This window comes from Ceratotherium simum, chromosome 31, assembly GCF_057802395.1.
Source record: "Ceratotherium simum simum isolate JZ-2026a chromosome 31, ASM5780239v1, whole genome shotgun sequence".
NCBI lineage: Eukaryota > Metazoa > Chordata > Mammalia > Perissodactyla > Rhinocerotidae > Ceratotherium > Ceratotherium simum.
In genome coordinates, this window is record NC_141930.1 from 28,993,043 (window position 1) to 29,012,267 (window position 19,225).

The 19,225-nt window shown below is 43.9% G+C and overlaps 1 protein-coding gene across 3 annotated transcripts in view; it reads right to left on the reverse strand.

The window, feature by feature from the left end:
• The window catches only part of LYN (LYN proto-oncogene, Src family tyrosine kinase), a 112,907-nt gene that overhangs the window by 12,951 nt on the left and 80,731 nt on the right, over positions 1–19,225 (reverse strand). The window lies entirely within an intron of this gene.

A 19,225-nucleotide genomic window follows, 5' to 3' on the forward strand; every position in this document is an offset into this window, starting at 1 on the left:
CCTCAATGTGCAATGATGGTAATCATGTCTCAACATGGTTTTTTAAATAGCTACATGTCTCCACATTTTCTAATGTGTAGAGAATCTTTTTAAGACCCTACTAAATTCTTGCATGTAGATACACAGATGTCATTATCCCAGTGTTTCAAATGAGGAAACAGGCGGAAAAGGCAGCACGCGAATACAAGGAAATCACTGCGGAGTCGAGAACAGGAGGCCCTTGGTCAGCGGCACCCTTGCCATCAGGTTCATCAACAGCCCACAGAACTGGTTCTCCAAGTTCTCTCCACACAGTCCCTCCAGGGCGACAAGAAAGATTCACCGGGGCAACAAAGCATGACAGCAGGGAAGAGTCGCAGATTTACACAGAACAGTAAAACAGGGCAGGGGAAACTACTACACATCGCTTACTAGGAAATTGGGTTTTTAAGGAAATCAAAATCAGATTTTTAAGGAAAACATTACCAAATTATAAAGATAAGGATCTGGAAGGAAGCAAGGAAAGAACGAACGAACCAAATAGCTGTATCTGGTGAGCAATTAGAGGGAAAACTCTAATCAGGATTATGTGACACAGGAATGAATATATTCTGCCAGATTCTACCTTGAATTCCCAGGGGCTCCGCTTGGAGGCCCCGACTCTCCCCACTCATCCGCAACAGCATCTCTCGTTACCATTCAGCTCAAAGCCCGGCTTCAGCCAGGCCATAGGGCTTAGCACAGGTTTAGCTCCTTCTCCCTGGGCATGCCTCTCCTGGCCCTCCATCTGGCCTGGCCTCCTTTCCTCTCTTCTCGGCCAATCCCTAGGCTTACCTTCTGCCCAGGGGGCCTTCCCTGAACTCCTCTTGGATAATTTCTCTTCACTCCATGCCCACCCTCAATGGTCGATTTGTACAAAAACTATTTGCACCTACTGATCGTAGCTTTGTCATGAGTTTTAGGCTGTTTGCTGTGCTTATTGTTGTCATGCCCTCCGGACAGTCAACATCTCCAGGGCAGGAGGCCCACCTCACATCTTTTCTGTTCTCACTCGTCTCTAGGGGAACCTTCAACCTTGTCGCCAAACCTCTTCTCAGAGCCAAAGAAAGTTCTTGGGAAAGCATGCTGGGTTTTTACTACTACCAGAACACTACGCTGTTGGCACGCTGCTGTAGGACTTTGGCAGATGTTCTTGTGGCCATAAAATCTGGCGTATAATAATCAGTCTCTGATATAATAATCAGTCTCCAAGTCCTGTCAGCCCAGGAGTTCGCATCTGACCGGCACCAAGGAATACTGTCTCGAACACAGAAAATCATAAATCAGAAAGAACAAAAGAGGTCTGACCTTTTCCTGTAGTAGAAACGACGATTTAATAACGTATAGCTTCTATAACCAAGAATAACGCATGCGGTGCTCGAGCGGTGCAGGTGATGTGGAGAAGACCCAGGCTATGTGATGCCTGCCGGGTGAACTCCACGGTCCCCGCCTGGAGAGCTTGGCCAGCTCACACTTCTTTAGTAGTTTGAGCTACTGCATCCCTCCACAGGAATACTTTCATCCTTTGTGCAAGTCCAATCAGGTCACCCCCTGCTTAGAACTAGCCTCAGGACAATGTCTGACCTTAACACTGCTGCCAAGGCCCTGTGTGACCTGGCTCCTGTTTATCCCTCCCGCCCCCCGCCCATGACCATCTCCTCTCCTGTATCCCGGCTTCCACACCTGCCTCTGCCTGGAACATTTGCTCCCTGCCCCTTTTGCTTGGCTAATTCATTCCACAGGTCTCAGCTGAGGTGTCACTTCCTCTCAGAAGCTTTGCTCCGACTCTCCTTCTCCCCTGTGGGGTCCCAGGCTCCCTGCTCCTCACCTGTTTACCTGTCTGTGATCATCTCAGAAATGTCAGTCCCTTAGGGCAGGTGTAGGGTATGCACATTCCTGTTCTTTGGCACTTATGTAACGTTCCAATAATTATACACAAACTGGCCAGGAACCCGAAAGAGCCGAAGTTGGCTGCAATCCCAACTTAGGCCTGAAGCTGCAGGTGACAGTAGCAATCAGGAACCTGAGCTGGACATGGCTCTGAGGATGCTTACTGAGCCACACAGATGGGTGCCGGTGGCACTGACAGAGCCTCTAAGACGTGGCACCAAGGACCCACATCTCTTTCTTGGTGACGGATTTTCAAGACGAGTTTGTTAAGAAAAGCATTCTAGGAACTTGTTGGTAAGGGTTTTATCACATCTACCCAAGTTCTGCATTTAGACAAATCTGAATGCATTTTTAAAAATGATTATCTGAAATAATAATACTTGCAACAAGCCCAGTTTATCTTGGCTTTCTTTTCCCTGTCACAGTGCTTTAAGGAGCTCATGTTCCAAACAATAATAATAGTATTCACCAAGACCAAGATTCGAAACAATAGCATCAGCCAACTTGAATAAATAATACACATGGGAGCAAAATAAAATCTTTTAGATATGACTTGCTTTTGAGGTCATAAAAGACAACAACTCTCTTCTTACATAAAAATTATTCTTTTCCTTGTCTATATGTATTGTTTTTTCCTGGTTACTTTTTCCCTCAAAACTTAATTTTTTTTTTCTGCTGTTGTATTTACTTTGGCTAAAGTAAATCCGGCTCTATTTGGCAACAGCAGGAAGAAATGGCTAATGGAATCTAGAATCAACTTGTCTTTCATGGAATACCTTCTTCCTCCCCCAGGCCACTTGGGCTAACAGTTGTCAGCACTGCAGAAAGAGCTGTCGCATCAATACGGGGACCCAGGGAGAGGGGAGCACTTGCCTCCCACCCTCTATTGCTCTGTTATCCTGGAAAGGCGACTCGGGAAGGATTATATGGAGTTGCTCAGGTCTGGTGAGGAGAGAATTTGACTCAGGAGATTGTCTTGTGCCCACAGATATTTTACTATGATGATGATGACAGGTAGGTAGAAGACTGATAGGTACATAGATAGATATATAGACGGATAGATAGATAGATATTAACAACCACCACTTCTGCCACCACTAATTGAGCACTCATTATGTACCAGACACTGTTTTACATCCTTTACACCCAATTCATATTTCATTTGAATAACAAATCTACCAGGTAACTTTATTTCCGTTGTACAGATGCAAATGAGGCTTTGCGAGGTACGAGAACCTGCTGAAAGCCACAGAGTGAAGGAGAGAGCCAGGATTTACACCCAGGTGTGTCTGACCTCAATATCCATGCTCTCAACACCACATTCCAGAATGTCACATCAGCAAGAGAGCTCAGTACTAGATAGATAACTAGATGCTTCTGGAACTCAAATTTTTCATCGAGAGAATACTTTTTTACTGAGAAGACAGAAGAATGCTTTTGAAGTTTTCTCCCAGAATTCCTTGTGGTTAAGGCCAAATTTCACCCCTCAGAAAAGGTATCACAAATTCTCCCCAGGTAGAGTTCAAGATATCCATCTCAGGAAGTACCTACAAGCTTAGTTTGGGTTGTCTCTGACTAGGACGGAGTTTCTCAACCTTTTTTCATTATCACCCCCTGAGAAGAAAAATTTAATTAAATTAAAATTTTAAATTTTAATTAAAGTTAATTTATCCTTAAGAGAAATTAAATACAAAGAAATAACATTTTGTCAGGTAGATTTGAGCTTTGCAGGGCCACAAACTACTGTAATATCTAAGATTTCCTCATCCCCCAATTTTCACTCCCTTGGGGGTGATCTTGCCCCCATTTTGAATGCTTGGTCTAGAAGATGCTAAATTGAACAAAGAAGGTTTAAAGTCAATTTTGCCCTATGACTCAAAAGAGGGAAACAAGGTGGACGATGATATATTCTTGGCTTGGATGAGGTTAACACTCTGTCAGAATGAAAACAACCAGGCTAAAATTAAGCAGGAAAACATTCTTTCACCCAAATGGCCCTATATGTTGTTAAAAAAAAAAAAAAGCAATAACTGTCATTCCCTTTGGAAATTTGATGAGGCCAAAAGGAAATTACTTTCCCAGAGTCACACCATAGGTGAGTGCAATGGTTTGGAAGTGAATTTAATTTCCCTTCTGTGCATTTTAGCGGTTAAATTGAGTTTTAACCCTTACACTAGTATTTCTTAACTCTCGCTGCGTTACCTGGAGAGCTTTTAAACAATACCACTACCTGGGCCTCACCCTAAACCAACTAAACCTGAATCTCTAGGAGGGGGGCCTCCCAGGTGATTCTAACGTGCAGTCCAGGTGGAGAACTGCTCTAGGCCCTTGACATGCGGCATTCTGGACTCTGACCCTGATTTATTCAATCAGAATCTGAATTTTAACAAGCTCTCCAGGTGATCTGAATGCACACTACACTTGGAGATGCACTGCACTAGATCATATGCTTTTAAACTTAAGCTATTTTAGGATTTAAAGTTCTAAATAGATTGGAATGAAATCTCACTCACAACACGTTGCCTACAAATAACTTCACCAAGTGGACTGTTGTCTTTATAATGCTTGGGGAAGGAAGTCCAGATGCAACTCAGCTTGAGAAAAGAGAATGAGGGGCCGGCCAAGTGGCACAGTGGTTAAGTTTGCACGCTCTGCTTTGGCGGCCTTGTGTGTTCAGATCCTGGACGAGGATCTACACACTACTCATCAAGCCATGCTGTGGTGACGTCCCACATACAAAAAACAAGAAGGCTGGCATGGTGTTAGCTCGTGGACAATCTTCTTCAAGCAAAAAAAAAAAAGAAAGAGGAAGATTGGCAACAGATACTAGCTCAGGGCGCATCTTCCTCACCAAAAAAAAAAAAAGAAAAGAGAATGAGCAAGATGTGCGCAGCCGCAGTGAAGAGCCCAGGGCAGGAGGTGTCACGTGGGAGCCGGGGAAGGGTCAGGGCCAGATGACAGAGGTGCTGGGAACACCCTGGCAGAAGTCCTAGTGCATCAACAGCCTGGAACACGAGTCTTGAACTTCGTAAATCCCATAACTTAGGGAGAAGGAGTCCTGGGCCTCACAGCCCGGAAGCAGGGGACCCCAGCATCTCTCCCTCTATTTCATGGCTCTGGGGCTGGGCTGTTGCTTAGAGAGTTTAGGAAACTGATTTAATCTTTAGGTTTTAAATCATATGAGGGGATTCTCTTCGTCTTGGGCCATGCCAGCATCATGGTGCCAGGCCTGGTGAGGTACAAACACGAGACAAACTCGACTTTCTAAACCACCTGCCAACGCTAAAGAAGTAACTAAAAACGTTTCTTGTCTTCATGTGCTAATTTCTAACTGTATTAGAGAGTGTGTGTGTGTGAAGCTACTGGAAATATGAAGTAAAAAGCACCCCCATTACCTAAAATGAGAACAATCATGTAAGAAGATAACGTTAGTGATGCTTTCCTCCTCCTATTCAAAGCTAACTGGTTTAGGTTTAGATGTGCTTTGCATTTCTCCTGCTCTCTTCAGCTCAAATAGCATGGCCAATGTGCAATTCTTGGTTCCTCTTTTTGTACCTTCAGTGGAAATATATGATGACGACATTTTCTCCCTTTGACGTTTGTGTGTGTGTGTGTGCGTGTGTGTGTGTGTGTGTGTGTGTGTGTGTGTGTGTGTTGCTGTCCTGGGAGGACAGACAGGAACTACCAGGAGAGTGAACCACTGGGATCCCAACTGGAGCCAGTAACCAGATGGGTTCTGGTGAGATTCTAGGCATCTAGTACCTGGTGGAAGTTCTAGGCACAGAGAAGATGTTAAAAATGATGTTTCCTGAGTTAAAGAGCAGCCTTATCTTGTCAGGTGCTAAATAAACAGACTCCCAGTCTCATGCAATGCAAGTCTCCCAGAGAGGCCTTTCAGATGTCCTGTGAGAAGAAAAGGAGTTGGCCATCAGGTGTCTGCCAATCAGCTTCCACAAGGTGGAGAGCTGAAGGGGCCAGAAGCACATGTGTGACCAAAGAAAGAAATAAGGTATTACGGAATGTGCTGACCCTAAATACGCAGGCTTGCCACTACCATGGCTGGTGTGAAATAGCAAGTGTCAACCCTCCCAGCAGATGAACTCTCGAGGGCCCACAGGCACAGTTTCCTCCAGCTGGAGGTGACCCAGCAATCTTGGCTAGTTAGCGAGCTGGATCAGGGATGGATTTCAGACCCTCATCAGCCTCTCAGAGGACCATTATGGACACATACTCTGCACAGTAGTATTGTCAATGTGTATCTATTTTTCAGTATATCCATATCTACATATATGATTTACATACACACACACACACACACAAATACATAAAATCCTATGGAAAGTTTTCAAAACCCTAGCATTTTGTAAAGCATTACTGCTTCTGTGCCCTCTGCTCATCGTTTTCTACCACGTATGCACACATTTACACACACACACACTTACATACATGCATGCTTATGATGGGCAGGGTGGGGACAGAACACAAAATCTAGAGTCCCATTTACTTTGCAAATAAATTTTTTTCCAGGGTTTGAGGTCAGAAATGTTAAATCAGACCAAAGTCTTCAGAAGCATTTGAGTCGAGCATACACATTTAAATTCCCTCTCCAATATCAATGTTTAAACAGAAAGTCCTATTCCCAAAATGAGGAGTTAACGTTGTGAGCAGTCTCAGCAGACTGTCTTCACACACCTCCGCCTGGACTCCTCTGACAAAGGCCACACAGGTCCCTCCCTCTCAAACAACTACAGCTTTGCGTCGTCAAATACATCTACCGAGAAGTGAGCTGCCCGGGACTAAATTGGGGGCTCGCGGTACAGTTATGCTTGGGATAGGAAACCCCTAACAACTATGGCCCTTGGGCATATATAAGATAGACATTTTATGTGGAATACCATTCTAGAGAAAAAAAATCTCAATTATATTTTATACACCAAAGCAGAGCTCAAATAATACCGCTTACAAGTGACCTTCCTTGCTAGCAATGACCACAGAGGTCACTCATCTTTCCCTGTTTTTCTCAGAAATCCAACCAGAAGCCTGTCAACCTCATCCCACACAGTATGCTCCAGCTTCCAGCAGGCTCCCCTCCACTCGTTCAGATGCTAAGGGTCTGAGCTACCAGTAGCATTCTCATGCATGTGCTCTGTGAATGGTTTGCTCAGTGCACACACTGGGCTGATTTCACCAGTAATTCGAGTGATGCTTTGGACAAATAACGAAATGTTTGTGTGGATGGCCTGCTCTGGAAGTCTTTTTAGTGTTCTTGTGTTCATCCTAATTGCTATCGCTTTTCTGAGAAACTGGCAAATAACAGGCTATCTTGCTTAGTGAGTTATTTTTTATTTTAATGGGAAGAAACGCACATTTGAGTCACATGATAGAGGGAACAAAGGAATGAAAGGAACCTAATTAAGGGACTCAACGTGATCTCTCAAGCAAAGCTAAACTCTACCCCAGGAAATTCCAGCTTAAATGAGAAACTGGAACTGAAAATGCAACCTGTCTTAGAACTGGCTGGTTGGAAAACATTTGTCATCTAGACAAGCAGTGAGACAAATTAAACAAGAAATCTGCCAAAAAGCAGGAAAGAATAAAACTCTGGTCTTCTTGTCGCTTTACCTGTAGGCATTGTTTGCCTCACTCTCTAGCTATGTATTTCCTTCCTACACTTGGTTAAAGTAGAATTCGAATAATTAATTACTTTCAAAAGCCCCAGGAAGCCTATGCAATAGTGATACTGATAATATTAATCAGTTGGAACTGAACAAATGAGTAGCAATTGGGTAAAACCTCCAGTCTCTCTGAAGGTCCTTTATAACAGGGACCCCCTGGGGTCAATCCCAAACTGACATAAAAAGACCATTTAATGACAACGGAAGAATAGAATGTAAAGAAAACAGGGAGTTTGCAAAAAGAAAGTTTAAGTAAGAACACATCTCCTCTGTACTCCAAATATGACAGCACTTGTTTTACAGCACTTGACAGTTTTTATAGAAGCGCTTGCCATCTATTATTATTCATTGATCCTCCATACCAGATCCTATACTCTTTAATCCATAATTTGGATGGAGGAAGGGATGGACTAGAGAGCTCATTCCTTGCTATGTTTGGGGGTGAAAATTTCTTAGAAACTTTATTTTAGCTTCGTTGGGTTATTATAATATTCTTCCCTATTCCTCCTTTCCAAGCAAAACTGCTAAGAAATAATGAAGTCTATTACTCTGATGATAATGGTGATGATGATAGCTACCATGTATTGGGCTGCCTACTCTGCCCACGCAGTTACAATCCTTACAACAAGCCTATGAAGGAGCCATTACTCATAGTAAAGATGAGGAAGCCGAGTCTTGGAGACGTTAAAATTTTTCCTAGATAGACTTGGATTTGAACCCAAGTCTGGCTGGTCCCACCACTGTGCTCTTAACCATCCGTCCACAATGGCTTCTTCCTTTAAAAAGAGGTACAAACAGTGGAATGCTCACAAGTCAATGGCAGGAAAAAGGAGGGAAAAGAGAAATTAAAAAACTAGATAATTTAAAAAGTGGCTAAGTTAAAGTTTGCAGTCTGTTATACCTTCATAGCTCAAAGATAAGGGCAGAGTTTGGCATATACAAACTTAGGGCTGGTGAGGTTTCTTTGACTGGTCAAAATTTAATGAATCCAACAGCATACAAGGACTCACAATGCCTCAGTCAGACATGATTTCCGTAAAGACAGCTTTACTGAATAATCATACTTAAATCAGTAAGTTTCCATGAAAGAGATTTACCTTCTCTAGCAGGAAAAAAAGAAAAGTTTGGCAACTAATTCTCATAGACTTTCTCTTGCAAAAACTTATTGGACCACTTCACACACATTAGCATGGCTACTATAAACACAAACAAACCAACAAAACAAAAGAAAACAAAACAACAGAAAATTACAAGTGTTGGTGAGGATGGGGAGAAACTGGAACACTTATGCACTGCCAGTGGGAAGGTAAAATGGTGCAGCTACTGTGGAAAACAGAATGAGTGTTTCTCAAAAAATTAAACATAGAATTACCATATGACCCATTGATTCCACTTCTGGGTATAGACCGAAAAGAACTGAAAGCAGATATTTGTATACTCCTGTTCATAGTAGAATTATTCACAATTGCCAAAAGGTGGAAACAACCCAAGCATCCATCTATGGATGAATGGTTGAACAAAATGTGGTATACAAATACAATGGAATATTATTCAGCCATAAAAGAAATGAAATTTTGACACATGCTACAACATGGATGAACCTTGAGAACATTATGCTAAGTGAAATAAGCAAGTCACAAAAGCACAAATACTGTATGATTCCACTCATATGAGGTACTTAGAGCAAATCCATAGAAAAGTAGAATAGAAAGTAGAATAGTGGTTGGGAAGGGCTGCTGGGAGGGAGAATGGGGAGTTGTTTGACGGGTACAGAGTATCAGTTTTGCAAGATGAAAGGAGTTCTGGAGATGGATGGTGGTGAAGATTGCACAACAACGGGAATGTACTTAATGCCACTGAACTGTGCACTTAAAATGGTTGAAATGGTAAATTTTATGTTATATATATTTTACCACAATTAAAAAATACAACTACTCTGGAAGCTTTCACCTGTAGGAGAGCAGGAACAGAACCTCGCAAAGGAAAGCAGCCAGCACTCACCACCCACACCTGTGGCAGTGCGGCTTACGACCAAGGAAAGGGTTTGGCAGCTCGTGGTGGAGGGGAGTGCCCACACACACGGGGCAGGACTAAACCAAACTGGGAGCCATCAAAGCTCCTCCCATGTCACTTTCTCTCCATCGGCTGCTCCTCAATCCAGCCTCAAATAAACCTGGCTGTGATGGGAATCCGTAATTAGGGACTAGCAGGAAGTAGAGAGACTACCAATGACCCCTCAGAAGAAAGCTGGACAGTTACGACTACGGATCAGAGACTTTAGAACAGGTCAACTTGGGTTTATATAAAACAGGGGAAAGTTTCTTCTCCAGAGTTTTCCACTCTACAAAATGGCGATAATAATAGTATCAACCTGGTAGAGTCCTGGTGAGACTGAAAAGGAGAATGTAAGAATGCTCAATGCAAGACGGCTATTAATTGTTAGTATTATTAATATTAATACTACTAATATTAATAATGAAAAGCCCCAAATCCAAATTTGGTTCATAATGGTGAAACGACAAACAGTAGAGCTGATCTTTTAGAGCCAGGGGCCAATTGGTGGGAAGCTGCCCACAGGTACACAAGTGCGGTCTCAGGCACACTGTGTCCCTTTAGCTAAGTGGCTGCCATCAATCTGGGGAGAAGCCGAGTTCGGGATTCTGGTGTGACTCGGCTCCCTTTACCAGCTGCCTGAGGGTGTGAGGGGTGACCTGTCCATGATCCATCCCGCTTCCTACCCATGAAAGAGACTCACCACTTCTGTATGCCCAGGACAGGGCGGTGAATAATGACACTGGGGGATTAGAAATCTCTCCTCGTCTAATCAATTTCACTGCTACTACTATACTACTATCTAAATGACCTACCCCTTGATCTGTGGCTCATGAGCCCTGCTTATTACTTTGAAAGGAGAAGAAGGAAGCAGAAAGTTCTCAACTTATCCCAGCGAGGGAGGAAACGAGAGAAAAGCCATTGGCTCTTATTTTACTCTTTTGCAGGAGACAGGAGGTGCGGCTGGCTGGATGCTGATCGCCTCTGAGGTGAATGAGACTGACCAACACACCCCAGACACCCCACATTGAGAAGCAGTTCACTCTACTCAAATGCCAAACTTTGCTCAGTGAAAACAAGCTGTGAATGTCAAGAGACTAAAAACATTCATACTCTGATCTTGTTATCAGCTACTGGGGGATGGGGAAATCTACAGTAAGGAAATAAGGTGAAATAAGTAAAGACTTGTCCACAGAAATGTTTTGTATTGTTATTTATACTTGTAAAAAATTGGAGATTCTCCAAATGTTTATCTATAAGAGAATGTTAAAGAAATCATGATACAGTTATAGGAATAGAATATTATATTGTAATAGGTACATACACGTTTATGGAGATTTTTTAATAAAATGAAGAATTATAAATTCAGTTCAATACATACAAAACAGCACATATGGTGCAAACCTAATGTGTAATGAATAGAATAATTAAAAAGGATGGACAGTGATGAGCTAATAGAAAAAATGAGCAAGGGACTTAAAGAAAGAGTTCCCAGAAAAATAAACTGCAAATAAAGAATAAATATGGAAACAATGCTTGAGCTCATCTATATGAAATAAACACAACTACAATAATGGAATACTGAATTTGACCTATCATACTGAATTAGAGAGTGCACACCCACTTTGGGCAAAGGTGTGAAACAAAAGGTACTCTCGTTTTTTGTAAAGAATTTTAGGAATAACTATCAAATTTAAAATGTATACACACTTTTGGTAAAGCAGTTAACAACCTAGAATTTATCCTTCAAACATACGATATGAACATATATATGCACAAGTATATGAACATATATAGAGAAGGATCATCACCATACACTGTTTGTTACAGTAAAAACAGTACAAACAAATAAAACCACCCAGAAAAGCACATAAATGTCCATAAATAAGGGAATAGTTAAATAAATCATAGGACATCTATAAAGGAGAATGCTAAGCAGCTTTAAAAGAATGAGGTGGATCATTCTGTACTAATATGAAAAGACAGCCAACTTATATCACGCTAGGATGTTGCAACGTAATATATATTGTATAATTCCATCTGGGGGGGAAAAGGGCCATAATCTATGCTGTTATATGGAAGGATGCATTAGAATTGTTAAAATTGGTACCAAGAAGTCAGGGTATAAAGTTTTTGTTTTATAAACTATAGTGGAGTTTGACGTTTCTTCTTTTTTAATCCATTATCAATGTTAACGCTTTAAAAAAATCATTAGAAAAATAAAACTGAAACATCGCATGAGAACACACAAAAATGCCTGTAGCAGTTGCCTTTGGAATCAAAGGACCTGAGTGCTATTTTTTCAGTAATCCTTTAATAAACACCCATTGATTTCTAGTCAGGGAAAAAAAAACCCTACTTTAAAAAATGAGAACCGATACAGATTCACACTTTCCCAGAATTTCCCAGAGCATGAACACTTATTTTGTGCTAGATGAACTCTGAAAGACTTCCAGGATTATTCACTATATATTCACATTTATATAACCATATCAATACATGTATATGCCACAGTGAGTTAACAGAAAACAGCTAGGGGTATAATTTAGGGTTCTGGTCATTTGTAGCTTCACTAGCATGCTATGCCTGGAGGACACTCATATAGTAAAAGACTGAAGGTAAATGTACTTCTTTTTTTCTTTTTTTTTTTAATGTTCTTAATCTTTTTTTTTTAATTTTTTGTTTATTGCAGTAACATTGGTTTATAACATTGTAAAAATTTCAGGTGTACGTCATTATACTTCTATTTCTGCATAGATTACATCATGTTCACCACCAAAATACTAATTACAACCCCTCACCACACACATGTACCGAATTATCCCTTTCACCCTCCTCCCTCCCCCCTTCCCCTCTGGTAACAACCAATCCAATCTCTGTCTCTATGTGTTTGTTTATTGTTGTTATTATCTAGTACTTAATGAAGGAAATCATACGGTATTTGACTGAAGGTCAATGTACTTCTGAGGCAGAGTTTTCCATTAGCCTCTGAGGGCTGTCATTCATTCATCCATCCATTTACACACAGTCCCGCCTGCCTGCTAGGAGCCCTGCCCTGTTCTAGGCACAGTAGGCAACTGAACACAGTCCCTGCCCTGTGGAGTTTACTTTCTAGAGGGGCAGACAGAAAAGAACACATCAGCAAATAGATATACACGTGTAAGACCGCTAAGAAGTGAAGAAAATACACAGTCGGCAAATGCGCTATATAGTAGTCCCCCCTTATCCTGGGTTACTGGTTCCGAGACCCCCAGCACAAATAGTACTGAACTCTATATATACTATGTTTTTTCCTATACATACATCCCTATGATAAAGTTTATCTTATAAATTAGGCACAGTAAGAGATTAACAACAATAACTAATAATAAAATAGAACAATTATGGCAATACACTATGATAAAAGTTACCGTAGATTTTAGCAATCTCAGCATACGATTTCTTTTCTTTCCTTATTAAGTCAAGAACTTCCACCTTTTCACTTAAAGGAAGCACTTTCCGGCTTCTCTTGGGCACATCCGAATTGCCAGCATCACTGCTCTTGCGCTTTGGGGCCGTGATTAAGTAAAATAAGGGTGACTTGAACAGGAGCACTGTGATACCCCTACGGTTGATCTGACAACCAAGACGGCTACTAAGTGACTGACTGGCGGGCAGTGTATACAGCGTGGATACGCTGGACAGAGGGATGATTCACATCTGGGCAGAAGGAACAGGAGCAAGATTTCATCACGCTACTCAGGACAGTGCACAATTGAAAACTTGTGAATTGTTTATTTCTGGAATTTTCCATTTAATATTTTGGACCACGATTGACCGTGGGTAACAAACCATGGAAAGCAAAACTGCAGATAAGAGGGAACTACTATATTTCAACACCAACAAAATACCTTAAAGAACTTAACTTTTATTAAGCAGGAAGAATTCCCTTGGAAAGCTTGAACTCCAGCTCTGAAAATAATCCCTGACTTAACCGTCCTGTGACAAATTTAAAGGAAGTCTTTAAGGGAGATCTGATAAATTCCAAATATACCTGAAACAGATTTGCTATAATCTTTAAATTTCAACCCTTTTTAAATGAGTTGTCAAAATAACATGTGTTTATCAATGGAGCCTGTGCAGGTTGCTCTCTATGGTGCTCACGCATTTCCCTTTTCCTAAGGACACGCAAGCAGGAGGGGGATGTTGGGGTGAGGGGCCGGAAATGGCTGAATCGGAGGAAGAAGCACTGTCAAGCATTTCGCTCACCAGGTAGAAGTCTTCCAGGCCTGATGATTTGGGGAAACAATTGCTGGGCTTCACTCACTTAAAGTAGGGAGAGAAGTACCCTTCCTCCCTAGCGACTATAGCTTTATGATGAGGGAAAGAAGCCTTCCTTTTTAAGATGTATGACCTAGAAAAATGATCACTCACTTAGTTCAGCAAATTCTCAAAGGCAGTGCTTCCCAGACTCACCCAAGCCCCCAAGGCACCTGTGGCTCTGGCAGCACCCTACTCAATTACTGATGTCCAGGACAGGGACCCAGAGTAGGTTTTAAACAAGAGCCCAAGGCGAGTCTTATGATAGGGCAAGTACATCAAACGCTGCAACACAGATTTCCACACAAATATCAGAATAAAAAATGTATGAAAAGAGGTGACTTCCGAAGAGAATCTGTGAGAAGACTCAGACTGCAGGCAAATAGCCACTATGGGGCCTTCAGCTCGTATTCTGAGTGAGGCGAGGAGCACAGGGAGGCTGAGAAGAGGACAGTGTCGATCTCGTTTTGTTTTAAAAGCAGCACTCTGGCTGCTGTGCTAGCAATGGGCTTTGAGGAAGCGAGCTGAAACACAAGACTAGTCAGGCAGCTACCAGGCAACTCATCCTGAGAGACTATCCAACCTGGGTCAGACGGACGGTGGTGGAGAAGTTAGGAAAGTGAATCGATTTTAAAGGTAGAATCAACCAGATTTGCTGAAGGATTGAATATACAATGCAAAAGAAAGAGAGTCAAGAATGACTTCAAGGTTTGAGGCCTGACAGCTAGAAGGATGGAGTCACCATCATCGGAAGGGGAGAAGACTGTGGGTGGGCAGGTTTTGGAGGGGGAAGGGCAGGAGCTCGGTTTGGGAAGTGTTCAGTTTCACATGCCTGATGCACATCCACGTGGAGATGCTGAGTAAGCAGTTAGCTCAGGGGAGCAGCCTGAGCTAGAGATACAAACTTCAGAGTGGTCAGAGTATGGACAGTTGTACTGGATCAAATGGTGTTCCCCCCACCATCAAATTCACGACCATCTAGAACCTCAGAATGTGACCTTATTTGGAAATAGAGTCCTTGCAGATTTAATTAGTTAAGGATCTCGAGATGAAATCACATCCCGGATTCAGGGTGGGTCGTAAATCCAATGACCAGTGTCTTTATAAGAGAATGGCAGAGGGAGATGTGAGACACACAGTCCAGAGAGAAGCCATGTGAAGAAGGAGGCAGAGATCAGAGCGATGCTGCCACAAGCCAGGGAATGCCTGCAGCCACCAGGAGGTGGAAGAGGCAAGGAGGATTCTCCCCTAGAGCCTTCGGGGAGAGCACAGCCCTGCCGATACCTTTATTTAGGACATCGGCCTCCAGAACTGTGAGAGAGTAAATTCCTGTTGTCTTAAGCCACCCAGCTTGTGGTAATTTCTTACAGCAGCTCTAGGAGAGTAACACATGGCTTTCAGCAAGATCACTTAGGAGAGGAGTATGGAGAAAGGGGAGGTCTGAGGACGGAGCTCTGGGACCTTCCAATGTTTAAATGTTGGGAGATGAGGAGGAAGTGACCAGTCAGGATGAAGGAAAACCAGAGAACGAAGTCCCAGAAGCCAAGTGAAGAGAATGCCTGGGAGGAGAGAGAGACCAACTGCACCAAACACTGCTCGTGGGCCACCCGAGAAGAGGCTGAGGAATGCCCTTGGACTTAGTGTCGTGGGGGTCACTGATAACTGTTTAGTCAGGTGGTGGGGGGTTCAAAAGGAACCAGAAAAAGTGAGTATAGTCCTTCAAGGACTTTTGTTGTAAGGGGGAGGAGAAAAATGGAGGCATATGTAGCTGGAGAGGGATGTGGAGGAAAGGGAGGGATGTATTATTATAATTTCTATGGGAATGGTAGAGAAATGAGGGGAAAATGCTAACGCAGAATTTCTAGAACAATGTCTTGAAATGGCAAGAGAGGACAGGACCTGGTGCATAATGCAGGGTGGCTGTCACATCAGGAAGAAAGGAGCGTATGGGGGCTTTCTGCTGATGGCTTCTCCTTTCTCAGTGAAAGACACAGCAAGGAAATCCACCGAGAGGGAATGGGAAGGAGAAGTTAAGATTTGGGGACAGAGGAGAAGGAGAAGGTAAGAAATAGCTGTCTAGGAGCATGTGAGTGGGATTAAGAGGCACCTCCGTTACTGGTCTTGAACTAGAAGTGCAGAAAGCTAAGTCCCGGGCCGGCCCCGTGGCTTAGCGGTTAAGTGCGTGTGCTCCACTACTGGCGGCCCGGGTTCAGATCCCGGGCGCGCACCCACGCACCGCTTCTCCGGCCACGCTGAGGCCGCGTCCCACATACAGCAACTAGAAGGATGTGCAACTATGACATACAACTATCTACTGGGGCTTTGGGGGAAAAAAAGGAGGATTGGCAATAGACGTTAGCTCAGAGCTGGTCTTCCTCAGCAAAAAGAGGAGGATTAGCATGGATGTTAGCTCAGGGCTGATCTCCCTCACAAAAAAAAAAGAACGCTAAGTCCCATCAGCCAAGCTGGTCACAGCTGATGTGTGGATGCTGGGGCAAAACAGGTAAAGAGCGACTTAAACAAGGCATGTGAGACAAAGGGAGAGCGGCAAGTGGGTATACAGAAGCCAGGTAAGGAGAGAAGAGAAACACGAGGTGGGTGGAGACGTGGGAACAGGTGGAAGGCTGGACGGACTGGAAGGGCTGGGAAGGGGATGAAATAGTTGGAGTTGGAGTACTAGAGGGGAGCCAGGCAGATGGGAGGCGACAGGCTCGAATGGGAATTATGGAGGGGCAGAGTTATTAGTCATATCCACGGAGTGGCTCAGGGGGTGAGAGGAAAGAGGACAGAGTCCCGGCGGAAAGGAAGTCGAGAAACAGAAAGGCCTCAGTTTGAAGGTCTACCTGCATGGAACGCTACACACAACGGCAGGGTCTCCAGGGGCTGGAGAGAGAGCAAGTGGGCCAGAGGCGAAGGGCAGCAACGAGAGGAAGTGCCCAGGCATCCAGGACAACCACAGCGAGGAGGGACGATGGCCTGGCGGACCCCAAAGCTGCGGTCCTGGGAGGCGGGGAGACAGGAGGTCTGGAAACGGTGAATAACGTCAAGGAGCACAGCTCTTTGTCACACATCAAGGTCTTTAACACGCCGTGGGTCCTGCTTGCCAATGCTAGTGTAAGTATGATCTTCATCAATACATGTGCAAGTCGTTCTGTAACATACAGGATTACCCAGATAATTATGTTATAGACACTGGCAGAGATGTGGGTAGAATAACTAACAAAAGCTGGAAATCCTGACTTTTTGAAGAAGAATCCACCAGCCCCATCGCCACTAGAATTCCAGCGTTATCGCCTCTGCCAACTTGTGCATCGCAGACAGAAGGCTCTCCCAGCGCATGGGAAGGGCCACAGAAGGACCTGAGGGACACTGTGAGAGGAAAAACTCGTTCACTGTTTCACTTTTCCCAAATTAAATGCCTCTGCCACTGGCTTCAGTGTTAAATATTTCGTTTACAGTTTCTCATTCCACCTGGTATTCTTTATTCCACAGAGAATGTGAAACAAAGCAGCTCTTTGTCTTTTCATGAAAGCCCAAATACCTGTATTCTACTTCCTTCTTCTTTTCTCAGTTTCATTTCGACCAATAAGGTAAGTTTTGTGCAGGAAAGTAAACACGGTGAGAGTAAGGGGAAGAAGAAATGTATCAGGAAAACACTTTACGGTTAAATACACCTGAATAGTGATCCAGAAAACATTAACCACACGTGTTCTAATTACTTGTTCAGAGGTGTATGAAGCAGAGAATAAGGAATTTGTTGTTTTAAACTAAATATAGGCAGTCCCCACTTTGGTCAATACAGTCATTCAACAAATATTTATTAGCACCTACTGCATACAAGGTGCTCTGCTATGTGCTGGGAATACAAAGGTAACAGGAACTTCCCCAAACATTCCCACTGCAGTAAGTGCTGTGAAAGAAATGGCAGGAGCACAAGATAGAGAGGAATGGAGTGGGGTGGGGGAGGCCTTGGGATGGAAAGATTTTAGGTGGGATGGTCAGGGAAGGGGTCCTTGGGCAGGAGGGGCCACAGCATGGAGCAGAGGGCATAGTTTCCAGGCGTGGGCTTGGGACGGGCACTAAGACAGAAAAGAGCCTGGTGGGTTCCAGACCTGAAGAAGGCAGGATGCCGGGGAGTTGTGCCCACAGGCTCAGGAGTTTTTACGAGTGTGATGGAATCTATTGAAGGTGCTTAGCAGGGATGCAAAAGTCATCCAGTTGGTAAGAGACCTCCTGCAGCTAAATTCATAGAGACAGAGAACAGAATGGTGGTTGCCAGGAGCTGGGGAAGGAGGCAATGGGGAAGTCAGTGTTTAATGGCTGGGGACTTTCAGTTTGGGAAGACGAAAAAGTTCTGGAGACAGGCATTGGGGATGGTTGCACAACAATATGAATGTTTTCATATGGCGGCTTAATGCTACTGAATTGTATACTTAAAATTTTCATTAAAATGGCAAATTTATGTAATGTTATGTATATTTGACCACAACAAAAAATACAAAAATGAATTTATCCAATTGGCTCTGTCTACTCCCTGGAGCTTGGAAAGAGGAAGCCAAAGAGACAGGAGGGAGACCCATTAACAGTAGGGTTGCCAGGTAAAATACAAAGGAAATACTTCTACTAAAAAATTATTCGTTGTGTTTCCAAAATTCAAATTTAACTGGGTGCCCTGAATTTCTCCTTGCTCAATCCAGCAACACCAGTTAAGAGGCGAGTGCAATCATCCAGATGAGAGATGACCGTGGGCGGGAGGGAGGAGATATGTTTTGGAAGAAGGAACAGAGAAGGTTTGCTGAACAGCTGTCAGGGCAGAGGGTGAAGAGAGGCGGGAGTGGAGTGGGAGAGCCGGGCAGGAGCCATCGCTCCCTGAGCCCACCCCCTGGGGACTGCGACCTGGTGGAGAGCCGCCCTCGCCCTCGTACACGTAAGCTCTGGTGGCCACCCTGGAGCACGGGGCTGGGGGTGCGGGGGCAGGAGGTTGGGGCCTGCACCTCCCAGGAAGGGATCTCAGTGTGGGGAGGGGGCAAGGCCAAGTGGTGGCACCTGTGGCAGGGGCTCTGAGGGGCCTTGGGCTGCGTCTAGTTGCCCCCTGGCGGCCCCGTGGGTTGTTGTGGTGTCTTTCAGTCCCGTGGGCAGGACCTCAGGCTGGCTGCTGAGGCCGAGATGAGGGGCGGAGTCAGGGAGGCCAGAGACGATGCAATTTCCCAGTGGGGGACCCTGACTCTCAGGGCTCTGCCATGCTGGGTGGAGGCGCTGAACCCGACACCAAGTAAACCGGGGAAGATGCA